Genomic DNA, 24049 nt, shown 5'->3' with positions numbered 1-24049 from the left:
GCTGAAATCCAGAAATAAGACTGAAGCTGAAGGAGAAATCAAAAAGAGTCTGACAGACCTGAGTGAAGATGCAAGATCTGCCTCTAATAGGTTGAATGACCTTGAGAAGAATCCCATGATCTCTCTGAGACTCAGTTTCTTGGAGTGTAAAATGGTGATGATAATACCTACATTGTTGGTTTGTTGGGAAGATTAAATATTTATATACATATAAAGGTCATTCCCTAGAAATTTTGTAAACTATTCAAACAAACCAGTATTGTTTGGGTAAGTGATTATTCTGGGGCCAGGCTGGATTCACAAAAGTAAATAAGATTAAAAGTCTCATCAATAATCTCTTTTTCTCCTTTTCATAAGAAGACTAACAATAACATCTACCATGTGGGGAGCACTTACTATGTCTCAGACTCTACCTAGTGTATATATAATATATAACATATATATTACATATATATAACATATATATTATATATACAATATGAATACATAATATACTATATACACTATATTATATACTATACATATTTGTTTATATACATATTATATAATTTATTATTTCATGATACCTTTAAAATATCATTTACTCTTGTGAATCCACCCTGGCTCAGAATGATCAGTGACCTTTTCCAAACATTATTAGTTAGTTGGACTATTTTATAATATTTCAGGGGAACAGTCTTTTTTTTTCTTTCTTTCTTTCTTTCTTTCTTTCTTTCTTTCTTTCTTTCTTTCTTTTTCTTTCTTTCTTTCTTTCTTTCTTTCTTTCTTTCTTTCTTTCTTTCTTTCTTCTTTCTTTCTTTCTTTCTTTCTTTCTTTCTTTCTTTCTTTCTTTCTTTCTTTCTCTTTCTTTCTTCCTTCCTTCCTTCCTTCCTTCCTTCCTTCCTTCCTTCTTTTCCTTCTTTTTTTTTTTTACCTTATACTGATTCCAAGATGCCCTTTTTGCCCCTGAAAATCTAGATATTTCCATCTGAGATCAAGCTACAGGTTTATGGCAATGTGTTCTGAGTTCCAACTGAGACATTGGGACACATCTCTGACATCAGCAATGGGTGTAACACAGGTAGATATTCCTGGGCACCAGCAGTTTACTTACTGATGTATTTTCATACAGGATGACAACTCCATGGGCCATCTACCCTATCCTTGCTACATAGGTGTTTTGCTACTGAGTGGCCCCCTTGGACGTGGAAGTAAAAGGAATAGCTCTGGACCGAGGGTCCTTGATCACCTGTAAAAATCACTTGTACATTAGAGAATTTCTTTTTTTCTTCCACATTAGATGATTTCATCCCTGATTTTCTTCTCACATTCATTCATTCATTCTCTCAACATGTATTTTATCGAGTTCCTTGTATGTGCCAGGGTCTATGCTAGATGATAGGGCCCTGTGTGGGCCAAATATGGCTGCTGGCCTCATAAAAATCACTCTAGTGGGGGAAAATAGATGTTAAACCAACAGCATCATAAATACATAATTACAAACTATGGGCAGTGCTCAGAGGGAAAAGTATAGAGTATTATAATAATGGAAAAGTGAGGAGTTCTGATTGAAGCTGAGGAAGTTCCATATGGGCTGACTTTTGAAAGATTCACGAGAATTAACAAACAGAGGTGAAGATATGGTAAGAGAGGGGGCACAGTCCTGGCAGAGATGTGTAAAGGCCCTAAGGTGGGAAGGAACAGAGCATTTTGGGAGAACTGAAGAAAAGGTGGCAAAAGGATATTTAAGAGCAGTAGTGATGGTGATATGTGTGTTGATATATTTTTTATAGCTGACCAGCATGAGGAGGAGTCCTGGAGATGAAGGTTGGTGTTAGCAACAAAGTGGGTTTCTGTGTTTTTGAGCATCCATAATTGAACTACTACACTCTGCACCTTGGTTGCATGAGGCTGCTGCATGTTTTGTTTTATTTTTGTTTTTGTTGTTTTACCTATTTTCCTATTTACCTGTTTTCACATTTTGAGGGCCCTCTGGGGCCTTTGATTTTTATTGTTGTTGCTTTTCTTAAAACTGCAATTATCTCACTGTCAAAAATTTTTTTAAGATTTTATTTTTAAGCAATCTACACCAAACTTGGGGCTCAAACTCACAACTCCAAGATCAAGAGTTGCATGCTGTTCCAACTGAGCCAGCCAGGTGCTCCAGATTTCTCTCTTTTTTAAAGGATATTTTGGGGAAAAAAGGATATATTGAGATGTTATTGACACACTCACAAACACACCAACACACACACAAGTTGTATACTTAAAATACACAATTTGATAACTCTTTGACATATGTATATAGCAATGAAACCATCACTATAATTAAGATAATAAATATATCTATCATCCCATGCCTCTTTGAATCCCTCATTTCCAGACATCCTTCCTCCACCCCATATCCTTCCTTGCATCCAATCCCAAGGCAATCAGCTTCCTGTCATTACAGATTAGTTTGCATTTCTAGAAACTGCATATAACTGGACTTATGCAGTATTTACTCTTTCTTTGTTTGGTTTCTTACACTCAGAGTAAGTATATTAAGATTCATCCATGTGGTTGCATGTCTCCTTGGTTCGTTCCTTTTCATTGCTGAGTAGTATTTCATTGTGTGGCTATATCACGATTTGTTTATCCATTCATCTGTTGAGGGACATTTGGGTTGTTTTCCATTTGTGACCATAACACATAAAGCTCCTATGGAATTCATGTGCTCATCTTTGTATGGATATAAGCTTTTATTTCTCTTGGGTAAATATCTAGGCATAAAATGGCTAGACCATATAATGGATGCATGTTTAACTTTTTAAGAAGCTGACAGACCCTTTTCCAAAGTGGTTGTACCATTTTACAGTATCACCAGCAGCATATGAGTTTTTCAGTTCCTTCACATCCTCATCAACACTTGGCAATGGTCAGTCTTTTTGTAGACCTTCCAGTTGGTGTATAAATGTATCTCACTGGTTTTAATTTGCATTTCCCTAATAACAGATGATGTTGAGCACCTTTTCATGTGTTTAGTTGCCATGTCTTCTTTGGTGATATGTCTTTTCAAATATCCCACCCCCTTTTTTTTTTGTTAGATTGTTATCTTAATACTGAGTTTTGAGAATCCCTTGTGTATGGTAGATATCTGTTTTGTAAAGCTTATAATTTGTCTTTTCATTTTCTTTTTTTAAATAATATTTTTATTATATTATGTTAGTCACCATACAGTACATCCCTAGTTTTTTATGTAAAGTTCTATGATTCATTACTTGTGTATAACACCCAGTGCACCATGCAATACGTGCCCTCCTTACTACCCATCACCAGCCTATCCCATTCCCCCACCCTCTCCCCTCTGAAGCCCTCAGTTTGTTTCCCAGAGTCCATAGTCTCTCATGGTTCATTCCCACTCTGTTTACCCCCCCCTTTCTTTTTCCCTTTCTTCTCCTACCGATCTTCCTACTTCTTATGTTCCATAGATGAGAGAAACCATATGATAATTGTCTTTCTCTGCTTGACTTATTTCACTTAGCATTATCTCCTCCAGTCCCGTCCATGTTGCTGCAAATGTTGAGAAATCATTCTTTTTGATAGCTGAGTAATATTCCATTGTATATATGGACTACATCTTCTTAATCCAGTCATCTATTGAAGGGCATCTCGGCTCCTTCCATGATTTAGCTATTGTGGACAATGCTGCTATGAACATTGGGGTGCATATGGCCCTTCGTGTCTTTTCATTTTCTTAACAGCATCTTTCAAAGACAGAAATTCTTAATTTTGATGAAGTCCAATTAATCAAGTTTTTCCTCTATGGATCATGCTTTTGATAACATATCTAGAATATATTGCCTAAGGTTCAAAGTTTTATAGTTTAAGGTTTTACATTTTGGCCTATGGTCCATTTTGAGCTGATTTTTTAAATGAGTTATAAAGTATGAATTAAAGTTCTTTTTTCTTCACTGCATATGGATATCCAATTGTTCTAGCACCATTTGTTGAAAAGGCTATTCTTTCTCAAATGAATTGATTTTGCACATTTGTTGAAAATCAATTGTCCATATAAGTATGGGTCTATTCCTAGACTGTCTATTCTGTATTATTGATCTATTTGTCTATCTTTATGCCAGTGCTGCACAGTCTTGATTGCTATGGATTACCAGAAAAGTCTTAAAATCAGGGAGTATGAACAGTGAAAATCAGTGAAAGTTCAGGAGTTAAAGTCCTTCTCTGGTTTCAAATCAGGTACTTAAATGGTCCTTTTCCATCACTCAGCACAAATATTCCCTAAATTTCTTTAAAGTTTGATTTTGTTCTTTATTTCAAGATAAAGTGCTGTGAGCAGTCAGAACCTATTTTTTCTGACCCTGATGAGTTCACATGAAGCCACTGCACAGGAATTGAATTTTCAAAGCAGCCTTTGGAGGGGCCATGTGGCCCACAACAGTGAGCTGCCAGCAGCCCTGGAAGAATTGATGTAGGCATCTGGGAGGGAACATGGGAAGGATCTGCATACAAACCGGGTGTAAATGCACTGTTTTTAAGTCTCTCTCTGGAAACTTAGGCTTTAGTAGTTTATTATATCTTCATGTTATAATATTACATCACTTTATAATGTTTAGCAAATTCAGGTAATATAAGTTCTCCAACTTTCTTCTCTTCCAAAGTTGCTTTCCGTTATCCTAGGTCCCTTGCATTTCCATATGATTTTTATAATCAGCTTATCAATTTCTTAAAAAAAGAATTCTGTTGTGATTTCAATTAAGATTATATTGAATCAGATCAATCTGGGGAAATTTTACAGCTTAAAAATATTGTGTCTTTCAATCCATGAATACAATATAGCTCTAAATTTAATTAGTTTGTCTTAATAAGGTTTGGTAGTTTTCAGTGTATAGGTTTTGCACATATTTTTTAGATTTATCCCTAAGTATTTCATATTTTTATGGAGTTGTTATAGTATTTTAAAAAATTTCACTTTCCAATTGTTCACTGCCAATTTATACAAATACGGTTGATTATTATTCATCTTTATACTGCCACCTCACTAAACTCATTGATTCTAGTCTACTTTTTGTAGTTTCCATAGAATTTCCTACATGGATGATCATGTCATCTGCAAATAGACACAGTTTTACTTCTTCATTTCCAATCTATATATCTTCCCACCGCCCCTGCTCTTGCCTCATTGAACTTGATCTCTAGTACAATGTTGAACAGAAACGGTAAGAGCAGATATCCTTGCTTTGTTTCTGATCTGAGGGGAAAGTATTTAGTTTTTCACTATTAAATATGATGTTAGTTGTAGATATTTAACAGAAGCTCTTTGTCAAGTTTCCTTCTATTCCTAGTTTGTGGAAAGTTTTGTTTTGTTTTGTTTTTAATCAGGAATGGATATTGGATTTTGTCAAATACTTTTTCACAACTAGGAAATGATATGGATGTTGGTCTTGATATAGTATCCCTTTTATATAATATTAGATTTAACTTGCTAAAATTTTCTTAAAAATTTTTGCATCTATGTTTATGAGGGATATTCATCTGTTTTCTTGTAGTGTCTTTGTCTGGTTTTTGGTATCAAGGTAATGCTGGCCTCATAGAATTAATGGGAGGTATTCCCTCTTTTTCAATTTTCTGAAAAAGTTAAGAGTTGGTATTATTTTTTTCCTTAGATGTTTCATAGAATTTACCAGTGAAATCACCTAGATCTTTAGTGTTCTATGTGAGAGGGTTTTTAATTGCAAATTCAATTTGTTTAATAAATATAGGGCTATTCAGGTTTTCTATTTCTTCCTGAATTTGTTTTTCATGGAATTTGTTCATTTCATAAAAGTTGTAAAATTTATAGACATTATATTTCCTTACCTTCTTAATAATCAGAATATTTAACGATGTTACTTCTGTTCCTAATATTGGTAATTTGTTTTTTTCTCCCTTTTTTTCCTAATCTGTCTTTCCACAGGATTATCAGCTTTATTGATTTTTTAAATTATGTTCAGTTAGCCAACATATAGTACGTCATTAGTGTTTGATGTGGTGTTCAACAATTCATTAGTTGCGTATGATCTGAATGAACCAACTTTTGGTTTCATTGAGTTTCCTCTACAGTATTTCCTATCTAATTGATTTCTGCTCTGACTTTATGATTTGCTTTATTCTGCTTACTTCAGCTTTGCTTTTCCTTCCGTTTCACTGGTTTCTAGTTGGGAGCTAAAATCATTGGTTTGAGACTATTTTTTCTTTCCTAATATAGGTATTAAGTGCTATAAATTTCCTTCTGCTACCACAAATTTTGCTGTGCTCTGTTTTCATTTTCATTTAGTTCAAAATACTTTTTATTTTTCTTTTATTTATTCTTTGACTTACAAGTTATTTAGAATTGTATTATTTAATTTCCAAATATTTGGAAAATTTCCAAAGATCTGTTATCAATTTCTAATTTAATTCCATTGTTGTCAATAAACATACTTTATATATTTTGAATGATTTTGAACTTGAAACTTCTTTTATGACCCAGAATATGGTCTATTTTTAATGTTTTAAGTGCACTTGGGAAGAATGTATATTTTGCTGTTGTTGGATGGAGAGTTCCATAATTGTGAATTAGGTCAATTTGGTTGATTATGTTAAGTCTTCTATACCTTAATGATATTCTGCCTACTTATTTTATCAATTACTGAGAGAGCAATGATGAAATAACCCAACAGTAGTTGTCGGTTTGTCTATTTCTCCTTGCAGTTTTGCTTCATGTATTTGAAAATTCTGTGACTAGGTGCATAGACACTTAAGATTTTTATATCCTCTTGATGAGTTGACCCTTTAATCATTATAAAAAGTATAAGTTTATCCCTGGTAATATTCTTTTTCTGAAATCCACTATGTCTTATATTAATATATTCACTCCAGGTTTTTTAAGAATAATGTTCACAAATATATAATTTTCCATCCTTACTTTCAACCAATTTGTATCTTTATATTTAAAGTGAGTTTGTATGCAGCATGTAGTTGAGTTGTGCTTTTTAAGTCAATCTATCTGTGACTTTACTTGGGATATAAATTTAAATTTGATGTGATGATTTATATAGTTAGGTTTGTTTGTTTTTGTTTTTTTTTATAATAATATTTTTTATTATATTATGTTAGTCACCATACAGTACATCCCTGGTTTTTGATGTAAAGTTCCATGATTCATTAGTTGCATATAACACCCAGTGCACCATGCAATACGTGCCCTCCTTACTACCCATCACCAGCCTATCCCAATCCCCCACCCCCTCCCCTCTGAAGCCCTCAGTTTGTTTCTCAGAGTCTATAGTCTCTCATGCTTCATTCCCCCTTCTGTTTATTTAGAGAGCATGCAAGTGGGGCAGGGAAGAGCAGAGGGAGAGAGAGAGAGAGAAAATCTTAAGCAGACTCTACGCCCAGCATGGAGCCCAATGCAGGGGTTGAACTCACAACCCTGAGATTGAGACATGAGCTGAGCTCAAGAGTCAGAGGCTTAACTGATTGAGCCGCCCAGGTGCCCTTATATAGTTAGGTTTAAATATTTTATGTATCTATTTGTCTTCTGCTTGTCCCATTTGTTATTCATTCCTGTTTTCATTTTAGTCTCTTCTTTAAGACATTAAGTATTTTTATTTCATTTTATCTCTTTTGTTGGTTTATTAGCTATATTTTTTGTTGTATTATTTTAGTGGTTGCTTTAGGGTTTATACATCTTTAACCTGTCACTATTTACTTCAATTGATATTATATCACTTAATATGTACTACAAGTACCTACAAATAGTATACTTCCATTTCTCTGCTTCTGGTCACTATGCTATTGTTATCATACATTTTTAAAAAAGATTTTATTTATTTATTTGACAGAGAGAGAGAGACAGCCAGCGAGAGAGGGAACATAGGCAGGGGGGTGGGAGAGGAAGAAGCAGGCTTCCAGCAGAGAAGCCTGATGTGGGGCTCGATCCCAGAACGCCGGGATCATGCCCTGAGCCCAAGGCAGACGCTTAACGACTGAGCCACCCAGGTGCCCCTGTTATCATACATTTTATCCTACCCACATCATAAACTCCACAACACATTGTTATTTTTGCTTTATTTTTTGAAAAAGATTTATTTATCTATTATTTGAGAGAGAGAGACGGGGGAGGTTGGGCAGAGGGAGAGGGAGAGAATCTTAAGCAGATTCCTTGCTGAGCATGGAGCCGAATGCAGGTCTTGATCCTAGGACCTTGAGATCATGATCTGAGCCAAAATGAAGAGTCAGATGCTTAACTAACTGAGTCACCCAGGCGCCCCCATTTTTCCTTTAAACAATCATTTTATAAAGAGATTTAAATAATAAGAAAAATTATTTTACATTTACCCACATAGTTACCATTTCTAGTGTTCTTTATTTCTTTGGTTGATTCATATTTCCATCAAGTGTCATTCTCCCTCTGCATAGAGGACTTCCTTCAACATTTCTTAGAGTACAATTCTGCTAGTGATGATTTTTTTCAGCTTTTGTGTGTCCAAAAAAGTCTTCATTCCACCTTTGTTCATGAGACATATTTTTCTAGGTTGATGTTTTTATTTTTTTTCTCCAGGAATTTGAAGGTGTTGCTTTCTTGTTCTTTTTTTGGCTTATGTTGCTTTCAGTGAAAAACCTGCTATCATCCTTTGTACATATGTACATAATTTTTTCACCCATCCGACTGCTTTTAAGATTTTCTCTTAATTACTAGTTTTAGGTAAGTTGGTTATTGTAGTGTGTAAAATTGTGTTGCCTCACATTTGTGTTGCCCCATGGGATTGTGACAAAGTCCCATACTTTGATATCTGTGAATGTGACCTTATTTGGAAATAGTCTTTGCAGATGTAATCAAGTTTAGATGAGGTCATATTGCATTAGGATGAACCCTAGTCCAGTGACTGCTGTCCTCATAAGATGAGACCAATTTGACACAGATAAGCAGAGAAGAGAGTGTCTTGTAAAGACAGGGACACACAGAACAAACTGCCTGGATGATGGAGGCAGACTTTGGAGTGATGCAACTAAAAAGGAAAGCCAAAAATTTCTGGCAACCATCAGAATCTAGGAAGAGGCAAAGAAGGTTCTACCCCTACAGCCATCAGAGAGAGCATGACCCTGATGACATTTTGATTACAGACTTCCAGCCTCCAGAATTGCGAGAGAATAAATTTCTATTGTTTTAAGCCATCCCATCTATGGTAGTTTGTTAGGGCAGCCTTGGGAAACTAATACAATTATGATGTGCCTTGGAGTAATCTTCATGTTTCTTGTGCTTGAACTAATGGGTTTATAATTTTTAAAGGCTTGCAAACCTTCTACCATAAAATATTTTGTTTGCCCCCTCCCCTTCTTGGTGATGACAACTAAATGTCTCACTGATACTGTGATAATTTTTTTTCAGCCCTTTTTGTCTCTGAGTTTTATTGTATGGTTTCAGTTGTTCTATTGCTTTCTAATTGTCTTCAAGTTCACTACTGTTTTCTTTTGCAATCTTTAATCTGCTGTTAATCCCGTACAGTGTATTTTTCATCTTAGATATTGTGATTTTCATTTCTTGATATTTGATTGGGGGTTTCATCTTCCATGTCTCTGCTAACATGTGTGATCTTTCCTCTAAGCTTTTTGAACATATTGAATACATTTATAATAACTGTTTAAGTGTCCTGGTCTACTAACAATATCATCTGTGTTATTTCTCAGTCTCTTTTGATTTAGTGACTATTCCTATTATGGGTCTTATTTTATTTATTTATTCTTACTTCTTTGCTATACCTAGTAATGTTTGATTAAGTGCTGGAGACATTGTGGATTTTACCTTTGGGCACCAGATACTTTTGTATTCCTACAAGTATTGCTGAGCTTTATTCTGTGATACATCTAAGTTACTTCTAAACCATTTAATCCTTTCGGGACTTGCTTTAAAGCTTTCTTAGGTGGGACCAAAGCAGCATTTAATCTAGGACTGAGACTTAACCCACTTAGGAACCTACTATTGCATGCCCTAAGAATTAGGAGATTTTCTACTCTAGTTGGTGGAAACAAGAACTATTTATTGCCCAGGCTGCATGAGTTCCGAGGCTTGTTCTGTCTAACTCTTGTGGATGGTTATTTTGCAGTCTCAGAAGAATCATGTAGGTAAGGCCAATTTTTCATTATGTAAAGACAAAGACACACTATTACATTGAATTGGCACAGTGCCTAGGGCCTACAATACTTTAAGGGGGCTCACAAAAATGTTTTAATTTCTTTTATGATCAGAAGAAAAAATTCCAAAGGAAATGTTTAATGTATATTAACATTTTTATCTTTATACCAATGCACTTATAAAATATGTGGATATATGGAGAAAGTGTCTCAGAAAAAGAAAAATGTCCACAAAATCATAAGGGTCCTTGCATGTAGATAGGAGAGCACATCTTGGTTAAGAGCTGGGAGTAAAGATTATCGCTCAGCAAGTAGTAATTGAAACCATGTAATTGGGTGAACTCCCTGATGGACTGGTTTCCTGGGAAATAAGCGGAGAGCAAAGCCTGAGCCCTGGGTTTGGCCCAGTATATCAGTGAGGAGAAGAACTGGGTGGATAGAGGGAAAAGGGCAGTGAGAGAGGCTGTGTGGGGTGGGGTGGAGGGCAGTGCCTTTAAAGTTGGCAAACCCAGGGCAAGTTCACTTACATTTCTCAGCTTGAGTTTACTTATCTCTAAAAAGGAGTTTGTGTTTCTGCCTACAGGGGTCTGTGAGAATTCAAGGAGAGATATGTGAAAATTTTGGGTAAAGGACAGCACTCTGCAGGTGTTTGCTTTTGGAGAAACAAGAAGGCTCTAAGTAATGGAAACCAAGATTACAGAGGGATCGATGGTACTAGAGTCACCAAATGATACAATTGGGAGAGGCCCTTGGAGTCCTTAATCCAACTTTCACACAGGAAGAAGCCCAGGAGTCAAAGATATCAGAGACATTACAGTGAAGGAGACCATAGGACAGGGACTCACCTGCTACAGAAAGAGTCTGGGAAGTAAGTTTTCTAAGATGTCAGTCACTATAAGCCTGGGAGAGGTTAGGGGAGCCATCATGGGGCTGATTGTCAAAAGCAGTATCTGGGACACAGAATTAAATGTGGATGACAATATAGTATGTCCCCATTTTGTTGTTAGGATAATAAAATGACATAACACTTGCAAAATGCATAGTTCTCAGAATTTGCTAGCTTATAAAGACAATTTTCTCAAAACATACTTAGAATGATTGACTGCTCAATCTCATTTCTGACCGCTATCAGGGAACTGACTAATTTGATTCAATCTGTTTTGGCCTTGATCAGTTTTCTTGTTTTATCATGATAGGCCTTTTGGGTTTCAGGACTATCAGTCTCCCTTATTGTAGCTCAGAAGGTGAATGAAGACTCAGGAGTCCATGTGAGTGCTTAGGGGAAAAAATACATTAGGGGAACAAGGTCAATATTGAGACAGTTCTAACATTCCTGGAAGACTTTAGTTCCTGACTCATATAACAGAATCAGTTGGAATGTAATCAATTCCTGTATGAAGACACAAGCCCAGGACCTACCTTATCCCCTCTGTCCCAGATGAAATTAATGAAACTGGAGTTGAGTCTCTGTCATCTTGTGTTCAAATACCCTAGCTGTCTGGTAACAAAAAAGAATCAGGGCATTGCTCAAATACAGAAGTAGGAAGAAAAAAAAAAAACACGCTAAAATCCATAGGGAAATTTTTCTATTTCTTAATTTGTCTCCTGTCCCAAATAGCTCTGCCATCCTCCCCCCAATTTCTGTTTATGTGTTAGATTTCCTTCTCTTGCAGTAGATGCCACCAGACTGACAGTCCCTAAACTAGGTCAAAGGAGTGGTGATGAATTGACACAGGCCCTCAGGTTATGTCGTACCTTGTCCTCATACCCTCTCAGTTCTCTGACCTGCTGTCTATGGCACCTTAAGGTGGTTTCTGTTCCCCAGAACCACAGGATCTTGGGGAATCCTCTGTTCAGCTCCAGGACCCTCAACTTGCAGATTCTCAGCCCTCTTAGATGGAAGGATAGAGTAAGTAAATCTTGACTGTCCTCAGCCCTTTTTGCTTTTCCCTAATCTTGAGTCCTCTCATTTTCATTCCACCCAAGCACTGATGAAATAATTTCAGAGAACAATTATCCATTTTTCATTGCAACCAGAAAGCTACACTTCTCTTCTAGGACTTCCATTTTATTAAGACCTATTTCAAACAGACAGACAAGACCCAAGTCAGGGATTCCCCTATGTGCAATTGTGATAGCATTGGTATAGTGAGTAAAATATAAGTTTTAGAGTCAAATAAACCTTATTTCAAATTCCAGGAAACTGAGACTGAGAGAAGTGAATGACTTGCCCAATATAACCCAGTAAAAGGCAGAGTCCAGTGTCAAACTGCAACCTTAAAATTCCTACTCCAATCCACCTTTTGCTACTCCACTTAAAATTTGCATTACCCCTGAGTACTTCCCTCCTTCCTTGATAACCTCTGTTAAGAATCTAGGGCCAACTTTTTCCTTTTCCTCAAGATAAAGAGAGTAGCTATGACTTGCTTATGACTAATATTTGAGAGGAAAAACATATTATGCTGAAGATTCCCATCAGCAGTGTTGAAGCAAAAATCCTGGTAGATACTGTGGCCCCGAGGGGAGGGGATTTTCCTTTCCAATGGTATTAAAACAAAAATGAAAACCAATTCTGGGTAGTATGCTATAAGTTGTGGTAGACCAGTACTCCCGTAGTATCAACAGAAAAGCCTGGAAATTATTATTATTATTTTTTAAATCACAGCATAGGAATACTATGAGAGGCATGAGGACTAAATGAACTAAAATTTCAGAGAACCAGTACTGGTATGAAATGAGCTGATGTCCCTTCTCTTCTCTGGTGCCATTTGCCAACACTGACTGTAAGCTGAGAATCAGACTTGGACCAGTAAGAGACCATCCACAGGAGCAGAGGAAACCAGTTAAGTTTTAGTAGTTGTATGGGTCTGCTGAAGAGACGAGAAATTTGAGAGGCCCCAAATGTACAATTGCAAGCTGAGTGCTTGACTAAAAAGCTAACACAATATCTTCTTAAAAGCCAGAGAGAAATATCTGTAGTCTCCAAAGATCCACCATTTGAAGGAATCTGCCACAATAATACCACCCATGTCCTCTTAGGACAGGTGCTAGGTTGAAACTGTCTGGGCTGAGGCTGGAGAACTAGGTGGGGAACCCCAGAACTCCTGCAGGCTTTCAAAGCTGAGGACTTTGAGGAATTTGCCAGGCTCTCAATCAGAAAATAAGGATTGGTTGGAGAAACACTGATTCTATATGAGGTTTGACTGCAGAAACATCTGTAACCTACTTAAGTCCTTGCTTGAATTGAGATAGCCCTTTAATATATCTGCCCAAAAGAAGGCAGGGGATTCCTCTCCTGTGGAAGACAACATTAAGTGGAACCTCTTTTCATTTTTTTCTAAATACACAATGCTGAGTATTTGAATTGATTAAAATTAATTAAATTAAAAAATTAACCATTGAAAGAAGCAAGAAAATATAACTCCATAATCTAGACATTAACATTGCCAGTATGGAAAAGAAAGCCAACTATATGCTACTTACATATATTAAATATAAGAGCACAGAAAGTTTGAAAGAAAAATAGTACAGAAGAAACTGTTTAAAAACACTAGCCAAAAGATGACTGGTGAAGTTATCCTAATATCAAAGTAGATTTGAAGACATGAACAGAGACAGAATCATATAGGATTCACATATAGTAGATAGCAGACAGGGAACTTTAGATTAACCATAATCAATACGTTAAACGAAATGGAGACAAGGTAGACAGAATAAATGAAAATATTCAGAACTAAGAAATGTAAATTATAAAGAGCCAATGGATTTTGTGGAACTCAAAAAATATAATATCTGAAGTTAACAATTAAATGGGTGGTTTCAACAGCAGATTAGACACAGCCAAACACAGAATTAGTTAACTAGAAGACAAGTCAAGTGCCAAGAAAAAAAGGAACCGGGTACAGCACAGGAGACATGTGGGATACATTCATAGTGCCTATTATATCTATAATTATAGTTTGAGAAGGAGAAGAAAAGAAAAAGGAATGAGACAAAATCAATATTCAAAAAGTATCAAACGAGAATTTGTTAAATTTATGAATATCAATCTACATATTCAAGAAGGTCAGAGAACCTCAAGCAAGAGAAACACAAAGAAAATCACAAGCAGGCATATCATAGTAAAACTGCTGAAAACCAAAGACAGTGAAAATCTTCAAAGCAGACAGAAGGAAGAAAAGGCACATTATCTACAAGGAAACAACAATAAAAATGACAGCTGACTTCTCGACAAAAATAGTGAAACACAGAATGTAATGTACTGGCATCTTTAGAGTGATGAAAGAAACAATCTAGAATGCTAGCCCAGTAAAATCTCCTTCTAAAATGATGGTGAAATAAAAATTTTGAACCAAATGGAAACTAAGGGAATTTGTTGGCAACAGGCCTGTGTGAAAATAATGAAAGAGAGTTCTTCGGCCGAAGAAAAATGATCCTGCATGGAAATATAAAATATAAGATGGAAAGAAAAGAAACAGAAAGAGTAAATGTGTGGATAAATATAAATAAATATATATTATACAGAGCAACAACTGTAATGTCTTTTGGAATTTAAAATATATGTATGGAACTAAAATGCATAACAATGATAACTTGAGGGTGGGGGTTGATAAATAGAATTCAAAGATTCAAAGCTTCCCCCAGTTTCAGGGAAGTGGTAAGGTGATGCATTTTATTAGACTGAAATAAGTTAGGGATGCTTGTTTTGTCCCTAAAAAAAATTATAAAATGAAGTATAACTAACAAGTTAATAGATGGAAAATATGGATTGATAAAAGTTACTTGATGAATCTAAAAGAAGACAAGAAAGGACAAAAAGTAAATAACAAAATATTGTATGGGTAAAGTAGAAAACCCATAGTAAATTTGTATATAGACCATACTATATCAGTAATTACTGATATACTTAGCAGAGGATTGTCAGACTGGATGAAAAGAAACCCAACTTTATCTTCCTCACAGGAGTCACATTTAAAATATAGAAACACAAAAAGGTTGAATGTAAAGGATTAAAAATATATATACCATGTGAACACTAATTTTTAAAAAACCTGATATAGCTATACAAATATTAGACAAAGAATCCTTTAAGCCAAGAAGCATTACTAGAAATAGTTTTTATTTCGTGATAATAAGGGGCTATCTGATAGGAAGATATAATACAAAATCTGTATGATCATAATAACATAGATTCAAAACATATAAAACAAAAAATTTTAGAAAAAAATAGTTTAAAAATCATAGTTGGGAGGTGACTGGGGGCCAAGATGGCAAAGTAAGAGGACCTTAAGCTCACTTCATCCCATGGATGCAACTAAATAACACTCACATCAATGTAAATAACCCAGAAAACAACCTGAAGACTGGCAGAACAAACTCCACAGCTAAAGGTAGAAAAGAGGCCACATTGAAGAGGATAGGAAGGGCAGAGACAGAGCAGGGAGTGAGAGGGACCATGGCCATCATTGCGGATGGAGCTGTGAGTGTGGAGGAGAGCAAGAAACACTATCACTCTGGGGAGCCTGCATGCGTAAGATGAATCCCTGTAACATGTGATTTTTAAAACTAGCGGGGCTGAATTTTATGAGTTCTTATTACTAGCAAGATTTAAAACCTGGAATTTTAAAAATCAGCAGTCTCAGCTCGAGAAGAGTCAGGAGGGTGGGTGATAGGAAGCTGTGAGTCCCTGCCCTTTAAAAAAATGGGATGACAAACAGCTTGTGGAGATACAGCATAGAAGCAGCAGTTTGAAAAATGCCTTGGGCATATGGGAAGGAGAGTAGGTTACTCATTACCCCCCAGGAACAGAGGAGATGACAGGCACCATTTCCTTTCCCCATTCCCCAGCATAAACACATGGCCACCTGCAGGAACCAGCTACCTAACTTTCTTACAACAAGCCCTACCCCCTGCATTTTGGCAGATCCACCCTTTCCAGTCATTCTTGCCTCAGTCCCAGTATTGCAGGTTCCCTCCCTCGGAAGACCAGTGCAAACCTTGCCAACACTGCCTCTCCCAACCTACACATTTAGCAGGGTCTGGGTCCCAGCAGTGGCAGCAGCAGGCCCTGCAGAAGCCCATGGTGCACCTTGTTAAAATTGCGCACCCTTCCTACATGGCCCTGGTCTCAGTGGTGGTATCAGGTTTCATTTCACAAGCAAACCAGCATGCACCTTGTTAAGACTGCACACCCCACCCCTCTGGAGGCCAAACACCGCCCACAACAGGCAAAGAAAGCCTCTGCAGATGACTGCACTGAAGGAAAAAGTGGCCAGGACAAAACAGTGGAGCACATGCAACACACATAGGAGACACCCCTGAAATGGCAGGTTCTGGTGAACGGGAGACACTGCACTGCAGGGGACTATAGGACCTCTTCTTCATAAGGCCATTACATTCAAGAGCAGGAGATGTACCTGACATTCCTGACACAGAGAAACAGACACAGATAATTAGACAAAATAAGGAGACAGAATACATCCCAAATGAAAGAATGGGGGAGGGGGGAATCAGAGCAAAAGACCTAAATGAAATGGAGACAAGTAATGGGACTGATAGAGAATTTAAAGTAATGATCGTAAAGATACTCACTGGGCTTGAGAAAACAGTGAAGGACACAGTGAGACCCTTAACAAAGAAATAGGGAACATTAAAAAAATTGGAGATGAGAAACACAATAAATAAAATTAAAAATACACTAGATGGAATAAATAGCAGGCAGAGGAATGAATTAACAACCTGGAGAACAGCATAATGGAAAATAATCAAGCTAAGCAGGTGAAAGAAAAAAAAGATTATGCAAAATGAGAATAGATTTAGGAAACTCAGCAACTCCATCAGGCATAATAACATTTGTATTATAGGGTTCCCAGAAGAAGAAGAAGGGAGAAAAGGGGTAAAAAAAATTTTTTAAGATATTATTTATTTATTTAACAGAGAGAGAGAGTGAGAGAGAGATCACAAATAGGCAGAGTGGCAGGCAGAAGAAGGAGAAGCAGGCTCCTCACTGAGCAGAGAACCTGATGTGGGGCTTGATCCTGGGACCCTGGGATCATGACCTGAGCCGAAGGCAGACTGAGCTAACCAGATGCCCTGGGGCAGAAAATTTAATGAAGAAATAATAGCTGAAAACTTCCCTGGGGAAGAAAACACATATCTAGATCCAGGAGACACAGAGAACCTCCAACAAAATCAACCCACAGAGGTCCACACCAAGACATATAGTAATTAAAATGGCAAAAAGTGGGGCGCCTGGGTGGCACAGCGGTTAAGCGCCTACCTTCGGCTCAGGGCGTGATCCCGGCTTTCCGGGATCGAGCCCCACATCAGGCTCCTCCGCTATGAGCCTGCTTCTTCCTCTCCCACTCCCCCTGCTTGTGTTCCCTCTCTCACTGGCTGTCTCTATCTCTGTCAAATAAATAAATAAAATCTTAAATAAAATAAAATAAAATAAAATGGCAAAAAGTAGTGATAAGGAATTTTTAAAGCAGCAAGAGAAAAGAAAACAGTTACATACAAGGGACATCCCTATAAGGCTATTAGCAGGTTTTCAGCAGAAACTTTGCAGGCCAGAGGAAAGTGGTATGATATATTCAAAGTGCTAAAAAGAAAAAATCTGCAGCCAAGAGTACTCTATCCAGCAAGGCTATCATTCAGAATAAAAAGAGAGATAAAGAGTTTTTCAGACAAACAAAATCTAAAGGAGTTCATGACCACTACACCAGCCCTACAAGAAATGTTAAAAGGGACTCTGAGTGGAAAGGAAAAGTAGGAGTAAGAAAAGTAGGAAATACAAAAGCAGTAAGTATATCTGTAAAAATCAGTCAAGGGACTCATAAAATAAAAGGGTGTAAAGTACGACAGCATATACCAAAAATGTGGTAGTGTTTTTGGTATATGGTATACAAAAGAATGGGCTCAAACTTAAGCAACCGTCAACTTAATATACACTACTATATGCAGAAAATGTTATATACAAATCTAATGGTAACCACAAATCAAAAACCAGTAACACGCAAGGAAAAAAAAAAAGACAAATGAATCCAAGTGTATCACTAAAGAAAGCCAACAAACCGTGAGAAAAGAGAGCAAGAGAAGAAACCATCATATAACTACAAAAATAACCACAAATACTGATTCCAAGGGATATAGGCACCCCGATGTTTATAGCAACATTATCTACAATAGCCAAATTATGGAAAGGGCCTATATGTGTGTGTGTGTGTGTCTATATATATGTCACAATTTCATATATATATAAATATATACACACACACACATACCACTACATACACACACACACACACACACACACACTGAATGTTACTCAGCGATCAAAAAGAATGAAATCTTGGGGTGCCTGGGTGGCTCAGTTGGTTAAGTATCTGACTCTTGGTTTCAGCTCAAGTCATGATCTCACAGTTGTGGGATCGAGCCCCACATCAGGCTCTGTGCTCAGTGCGGAGTCTGCTTCAGATTCCCTCTCCCTTTCCCTCTCATTTACTCTCTCTCTCAAATAAATAAATAAAATCTTAAAAAATATATTTTTAATTAAAAAAAGAATGAAATCTTTCCATTTGCAATGACATGGATGGAGCCAGAGTGCATTAAGCTGACTGAATGACAGATACCATATGATTTCACTCATAGGTGGAATTTAAGAAATTAAACAGATGAAAATAGGGGGAAAAAAGAGAGGCAAATCATAAAACAGACTCCTAACTATAGAGAACAAACTGAGGGTTGCTGGGAGGGTAGTGGGTGGGGAGATGTATTAAATGGGTGATGGGTATTAAGGAGGGCACGCTGGTTGTGATGAGCACTGGGTGTTATCACCTACATGGTGATGAATCACTAAATTCTACTGAAACTAATATTACAATTTATGTTAACTGGAATTTAAATAAAAACTTGATGCTACAAAAAAAGTAACAAAATGGCAACAAGTGCATACTTAATAATAATTACTTTGTGAATGTAGACTAAATGTTTCAATCAAAAGACATAGGGTGACAAAATGGTTTAAAAAAACAAGATCCATCTATATACCACCTAGAAGTGACTCATTTCAGACCTAAAGACACATGCAGTTTGAAAGAGAGGTGATGGAGAAACATTTGTCATGCAAATGGCTGTCAAAGGAAAGCGGGGGTAGCAATACTTAGACAAAATAGACATTAAAACAAAGACTGTAAAAAGAGACAAAGAAGGACACTATATTAAAAAAGGGATAATCTAACAGGAAGATATAACAATTATAAATATTTATGCACCCAGCATGGAAACACCTAAATACATAAAACAGTTAATAACAAATATAAAAGAACTAATCAGTAGTAATACAATAATAGTGGGAGACTTTAACACCTCACTTACATCAATGTACAGATAATCCGAACAGAAAATCAACAAGGAGAAGTGACTTTGAACGATACTAGACCAAACAGATTTAACAGATACATTCAGAACATTTCATCCTAAAATAGCAGAATACACATTCTTTACAAATGCACGTAGAACATTCTCCAGAATAGGTCACATATTAGGCCAGAAATCAAATCTCAATAAATCAAAAAGATCAAAGTCTTACCAAGTATCTTTTCTAATTATGCTATGGAACTAGGAATCAACCGCAAGAAAAAATCTGGAAAGAGCACAAATACATGAAGGTTGAATAGCATGATATTAAACAATGAATGGGTCAACCAAGAAATCAAAGAAAAAAATAAAAATTACATGAAGAAAAATGAAACTGAAAACACTATAGTCACAAACCCTTTGGGATGCAGCAAAAGTGGTTCTAAAAGGAAAGTTTATAGCACTACAGGCCTACCTAAAGATGCAAGAAAAATCTCAAATAAACAGTCTAACAATACACTAAAAGGACCTAGAAAAAGAAGAAAAAACAAAACTCAAAACCGGCAGAAGGAAAGAAGTAATAAAGATTAGAGCAGAAATAAATTATATAGAAAGAAACAAACAAAAAAGGAACAGATCAATGAAACCAGGAGCCGATTTTTTGAAAAGATTGAAAAATTGTTTAACCTCTAGCCAGACTCATCAAAGAAACAGATGACTCAAATAAACAAAATCACAAGTGAAAGAGGAAAAATAACTACCAACATCATAGAAATATAAAGGATTATAAGAGAATATTATGAAAAATTATATACCTACAAACTGGATAACCTAGAAGAAGTGGATATATTCCTAGAAACATATAACCTACCAAAATTAAAACAAGAAGAAATAGAAAATTTAAACACACCAATTACCAGCAATGAAATTGAATCAATAATCGAAAAACTCCCAATGAACAAAAGTTCACGACCAGATGGCTTCATAAGCAAATTCTACCAAACATTTAAAGAAGAGTTAATACTTACTCTCAAACTTTTCCAAAAAACAGAAGAGGAAGGAAAACATCTAAACTCACTCTATGAAGCCAGCATACCATGATACCAAAGCTAGAAAAAGACACCACAAAAAAGAGAATTACAACATCCCCGATGAACATAAATGTAAAAATCCTCAACAAAATATTGGCAAACCAAATCCAAACAACACATTAAAGAAAAATATCATTCACCATGATCAAGTGGGATTTGTTCCTGGGATGCAAAGGTGGTTTGATATTTGCAAATCAATCTACATGCTACGTCACATCAATAAGAGAAGGCATAAAAACCATATGGTAATTTCAACAGACAGAAAAACACTTGACAAAGTACAACATCCATTCATGATAAAAACTCTCAACAAAGTAGCTTTAGAGGGAACATACCTCAGAATAATAAAGGCCTTATATGTAAAACCCATAGCTAACAACATCCTCAATGTGGAAACATTGAGAGCTTTCCCCCAGGTCAGGAACAACACAAGGATGGCCACTCTCACCACTTTTATTCAACATAGTACTGGAAGTCCTAGCCACAGCAATCAGACAACAAAAAGAAGTAAAAGGCATCCAAATTTGTGAGGAAGAAGTAAAACTTTCACTATTTGCTGATGGTATGACACTATATGTAGAAAACCCTAAAGGCTCTACCCCGAAACTGCTAGAACTGATAAACAAATTCAGTAAAATCACAGAATACAGAATCAATGTACAGAGACCTGTAGCATTCCTATATACAAATAATGAAGCAGCAGAAAGAGAAATTAAGAAAACAATCTCATTTACAATTGCACCAAAAATAACAAAATACCTAGGAATAAACTTAACCAAAGAGGTGGAAGACCTATACTGTGAAAACGATAAAATATCAATGAGAGAAATTGAAGAGGATACAAGGAAATGGAAAGATATTCCATGCTCATAGATTGGAAGAACAAATATTGTTAAAATGTCCATACTACCCAAAGCAATGCCTATCAAAATTCCAACTGCATTTTTCATGGAACTAGAACAAACCATCCTAAAATTTGTATGGAACCACAAAAGACCCTGAATAGCCAAAGCATTCTTGAAAAAGAAAAAACAAAACTGGAGGTATCACAATTCCAGACTTCCAGTTATATTACAAAGCTGTAATAATCAAAAGTATGTGCCAGTATGGTACTGGCACAAAAAAAGACATGTAAATCAGTGGAACAGAATAGAAAGCTCAGAAATAAACCCACAATTGTATGGTCAATTAATCTTCAATAAAGAAGGCAAGAATATGCAATGGGAAAAAGTCTCTTCAACAAATGGTGTTGGCAAAACTGGAGAGCTACATGCAAAATAATGTAATTGGACCACTTTCTTACACCATACACAAAAATAAATGCAAAATGGATTAAGGACCTAAATGTGAGACCTGAAACCATAAAAATCCTAGAAGAGAGCACAGGCAGTAATCTCTTTGACATCAGCCATAACAACATCTTTCTGATTTGTCTCCTGAAGCAAGGGAAATAAAAACAGAAATATACTATTGGAATTACATCAAAATAAAAAGCTTCTGTACTGCAAAGGAAACAACCAACAAAACTAAGAGGCAACCTACTGAATGGGAGAAGATACTTGCAAATGACATATCCAATAAAAGGTTAGTATCCAAAATATATAAAGAACTTAAGAAACTCAACACCAAAAAAACAAATAATCCAATTAAAAAATGGACAGAAGACATGAACAGACATTTCTCCAAAGAAGACATCCAGATGGCCTACAGACATATGAAAAGATGCTTAACATCACTCATCATTAGAGAAATGCAGATCAAAACCACAATGAGATATCACCTCGCACCTGTCAGAATGGCAAAAAAAAAAAAAAAAAAAAAAAAAGAAAGAAAGAAAGAGAAAAAGAAAAAAGAGAGAAAACAAACAAACAAAAAACCTCAAGAAAGAACAAGAGTTGGTGAGGATGTAGAGGAAAAGGAACTCTCATGCATTATTGGTGGGAAGGCAAACTGGTGTAGCCACCATGCAAGATAGTATGTAGATTCCTCAAAAAATTAAAAATAGAACCACCCTATGATCCAGTAATGGCACTACCCAAAGGATATGAAAACACTAATTTGAAGGGATGTATGCACCCCTATATTTATTGAAGCATTATTTACAATAACTAAACTATGGAAGCAGCCTAAATGCCCATTAATTAATGAATGCATGAAGGAGATGTGGTATATATATACAATGGAACATTGTTCAGCCATAAAAAAATTGAAATTTTGCCATTTGCAACAACATGGATAGAACTAGAATATAAATGCTAAGTGAAATAAGCCAATCAGAGAAAGACAAATGCCATAGGATTTCACTCACGTGTGGAATTTAGAAACAAAACAGTGAACAAAGGGGGGGAAAAGAGATAAACCAAAAAATTGACTCTTAACTATACAGAAGAAACAGATGGTTACCAGAGGGGAGATAAGTAGGGGAATGGGTGATGTAGGTGAAGGGGATTAAGAGTACACTTATCATGAGGAGCACTGAGTAATATATGGAATTGTTGAATCACTATATTGTACACCTGAAACTAATGTAACACTGTATGTTAACTTTACTGGAATTAAAATTAAATTTAAAAAATAAAAATAAAATTATAGTTAGATACTATACTACACCTCTCTATATAGCTGATAGAAAAATTAGATTTAAAAGATCAATAAGCATGCAGAAAAGCTGAACAACACAGTTAACAAACAATGTAATTGACATGCTATTACACCCAGCAAAGACACAAAACTTTTATCAAAATTGGCACTATACTGGACCATATAAAAAAAGCATTAGCAAATATCGAATGATTGAAATCATACAGAATATGTCATCTGACCACAGTGGAATTAAAGTAGAAATTAATAATGAAGTGGTAAGTAGAAAAATGCTCCCACTCCCTGGAAATTAAACAGTACAGTTCTACATAATTCAAAGATCAAAGGTAAAATGGAAATAGAAAGTAGAGACATATCAATTGAATAAAATTAATATCATTTAGGTGATGTCCACAACATGGCAACATAAGATGTTCCTCCTTTTATCCTCCTTTTTAATCAATAAATTTGACATCTGTATATGCAAAGCACCTCGGTAGATGCTTTGGGACTTAGCACTACGCCAAGGGACCTGAGAGAGCCTTGCCCACAGGGTAGGCAGTAAGAGACAAGAGACAGCAAACTTCCAATTAGATTGCAGAACCAGTGGAGCCTGAGAAACTGCTTAGACCCCTCTCATCACTGTGGGGCAAAAGTCAGGTGAGTGCTGACCCAAACAGACACTTGTGCATGAGAGACAGCTTACAGAAGTCCAGCCTTCCTAAGGGGAAACTCTAGCACACTATTGCAGAAAAAAGGAAAAATAGGTGTTTTTTTGCAGTGGAGGTGAAAAGAGAAACTTTTTTGGTGCAGCTGCTCCCTCAGGGAAATACTGAACAGGGCATTTTTCTGGCAGAGGTGACCTTTCCCACAGGGAAAAGGAAATGGTG

The 24049-nt window shown here is 36.1% G+C and overlaps 1 long non-coding RNA gene across 1 annotated transcript; it reads left to right on the top strand.

The window, feature by feature from the left end:
* The first annotated feature begins 938 nt into the window (after positions 1–938).
* LOC130543361 (uncharacterized) lies at positions 939–22217 on the top strand. Its single transcript, XR_008958681.1, has 2 exons — positions 939–1806; positions 10715–22217. It is a non-coding gene; the product is annotated as an uncharacterized LOC130543361 (long non-coding RNA).
* Positions 22218–24049: the final 1832 nt, after the last annotated feature.

This window comes from Ursus arctos, unplaced genomic scaffold, assembly GCF_023065955.2.
Source record: "Ursus arctos isolate Adak ecotype North America unplaced genomic scaffold, UrsArc2.0 scaffold_11, whole genome shotgun sequence".
Classification (NCBI taxonomy): domain Eukaryota; kingdom Metazoa; phylum Chordata; class Mammalia; order Carnivora; family Ursidae; genus Ursus; species Ursus arctos.
This window is presented reverse-complemented; position numbering and strand designations above follow the sequence as displayed.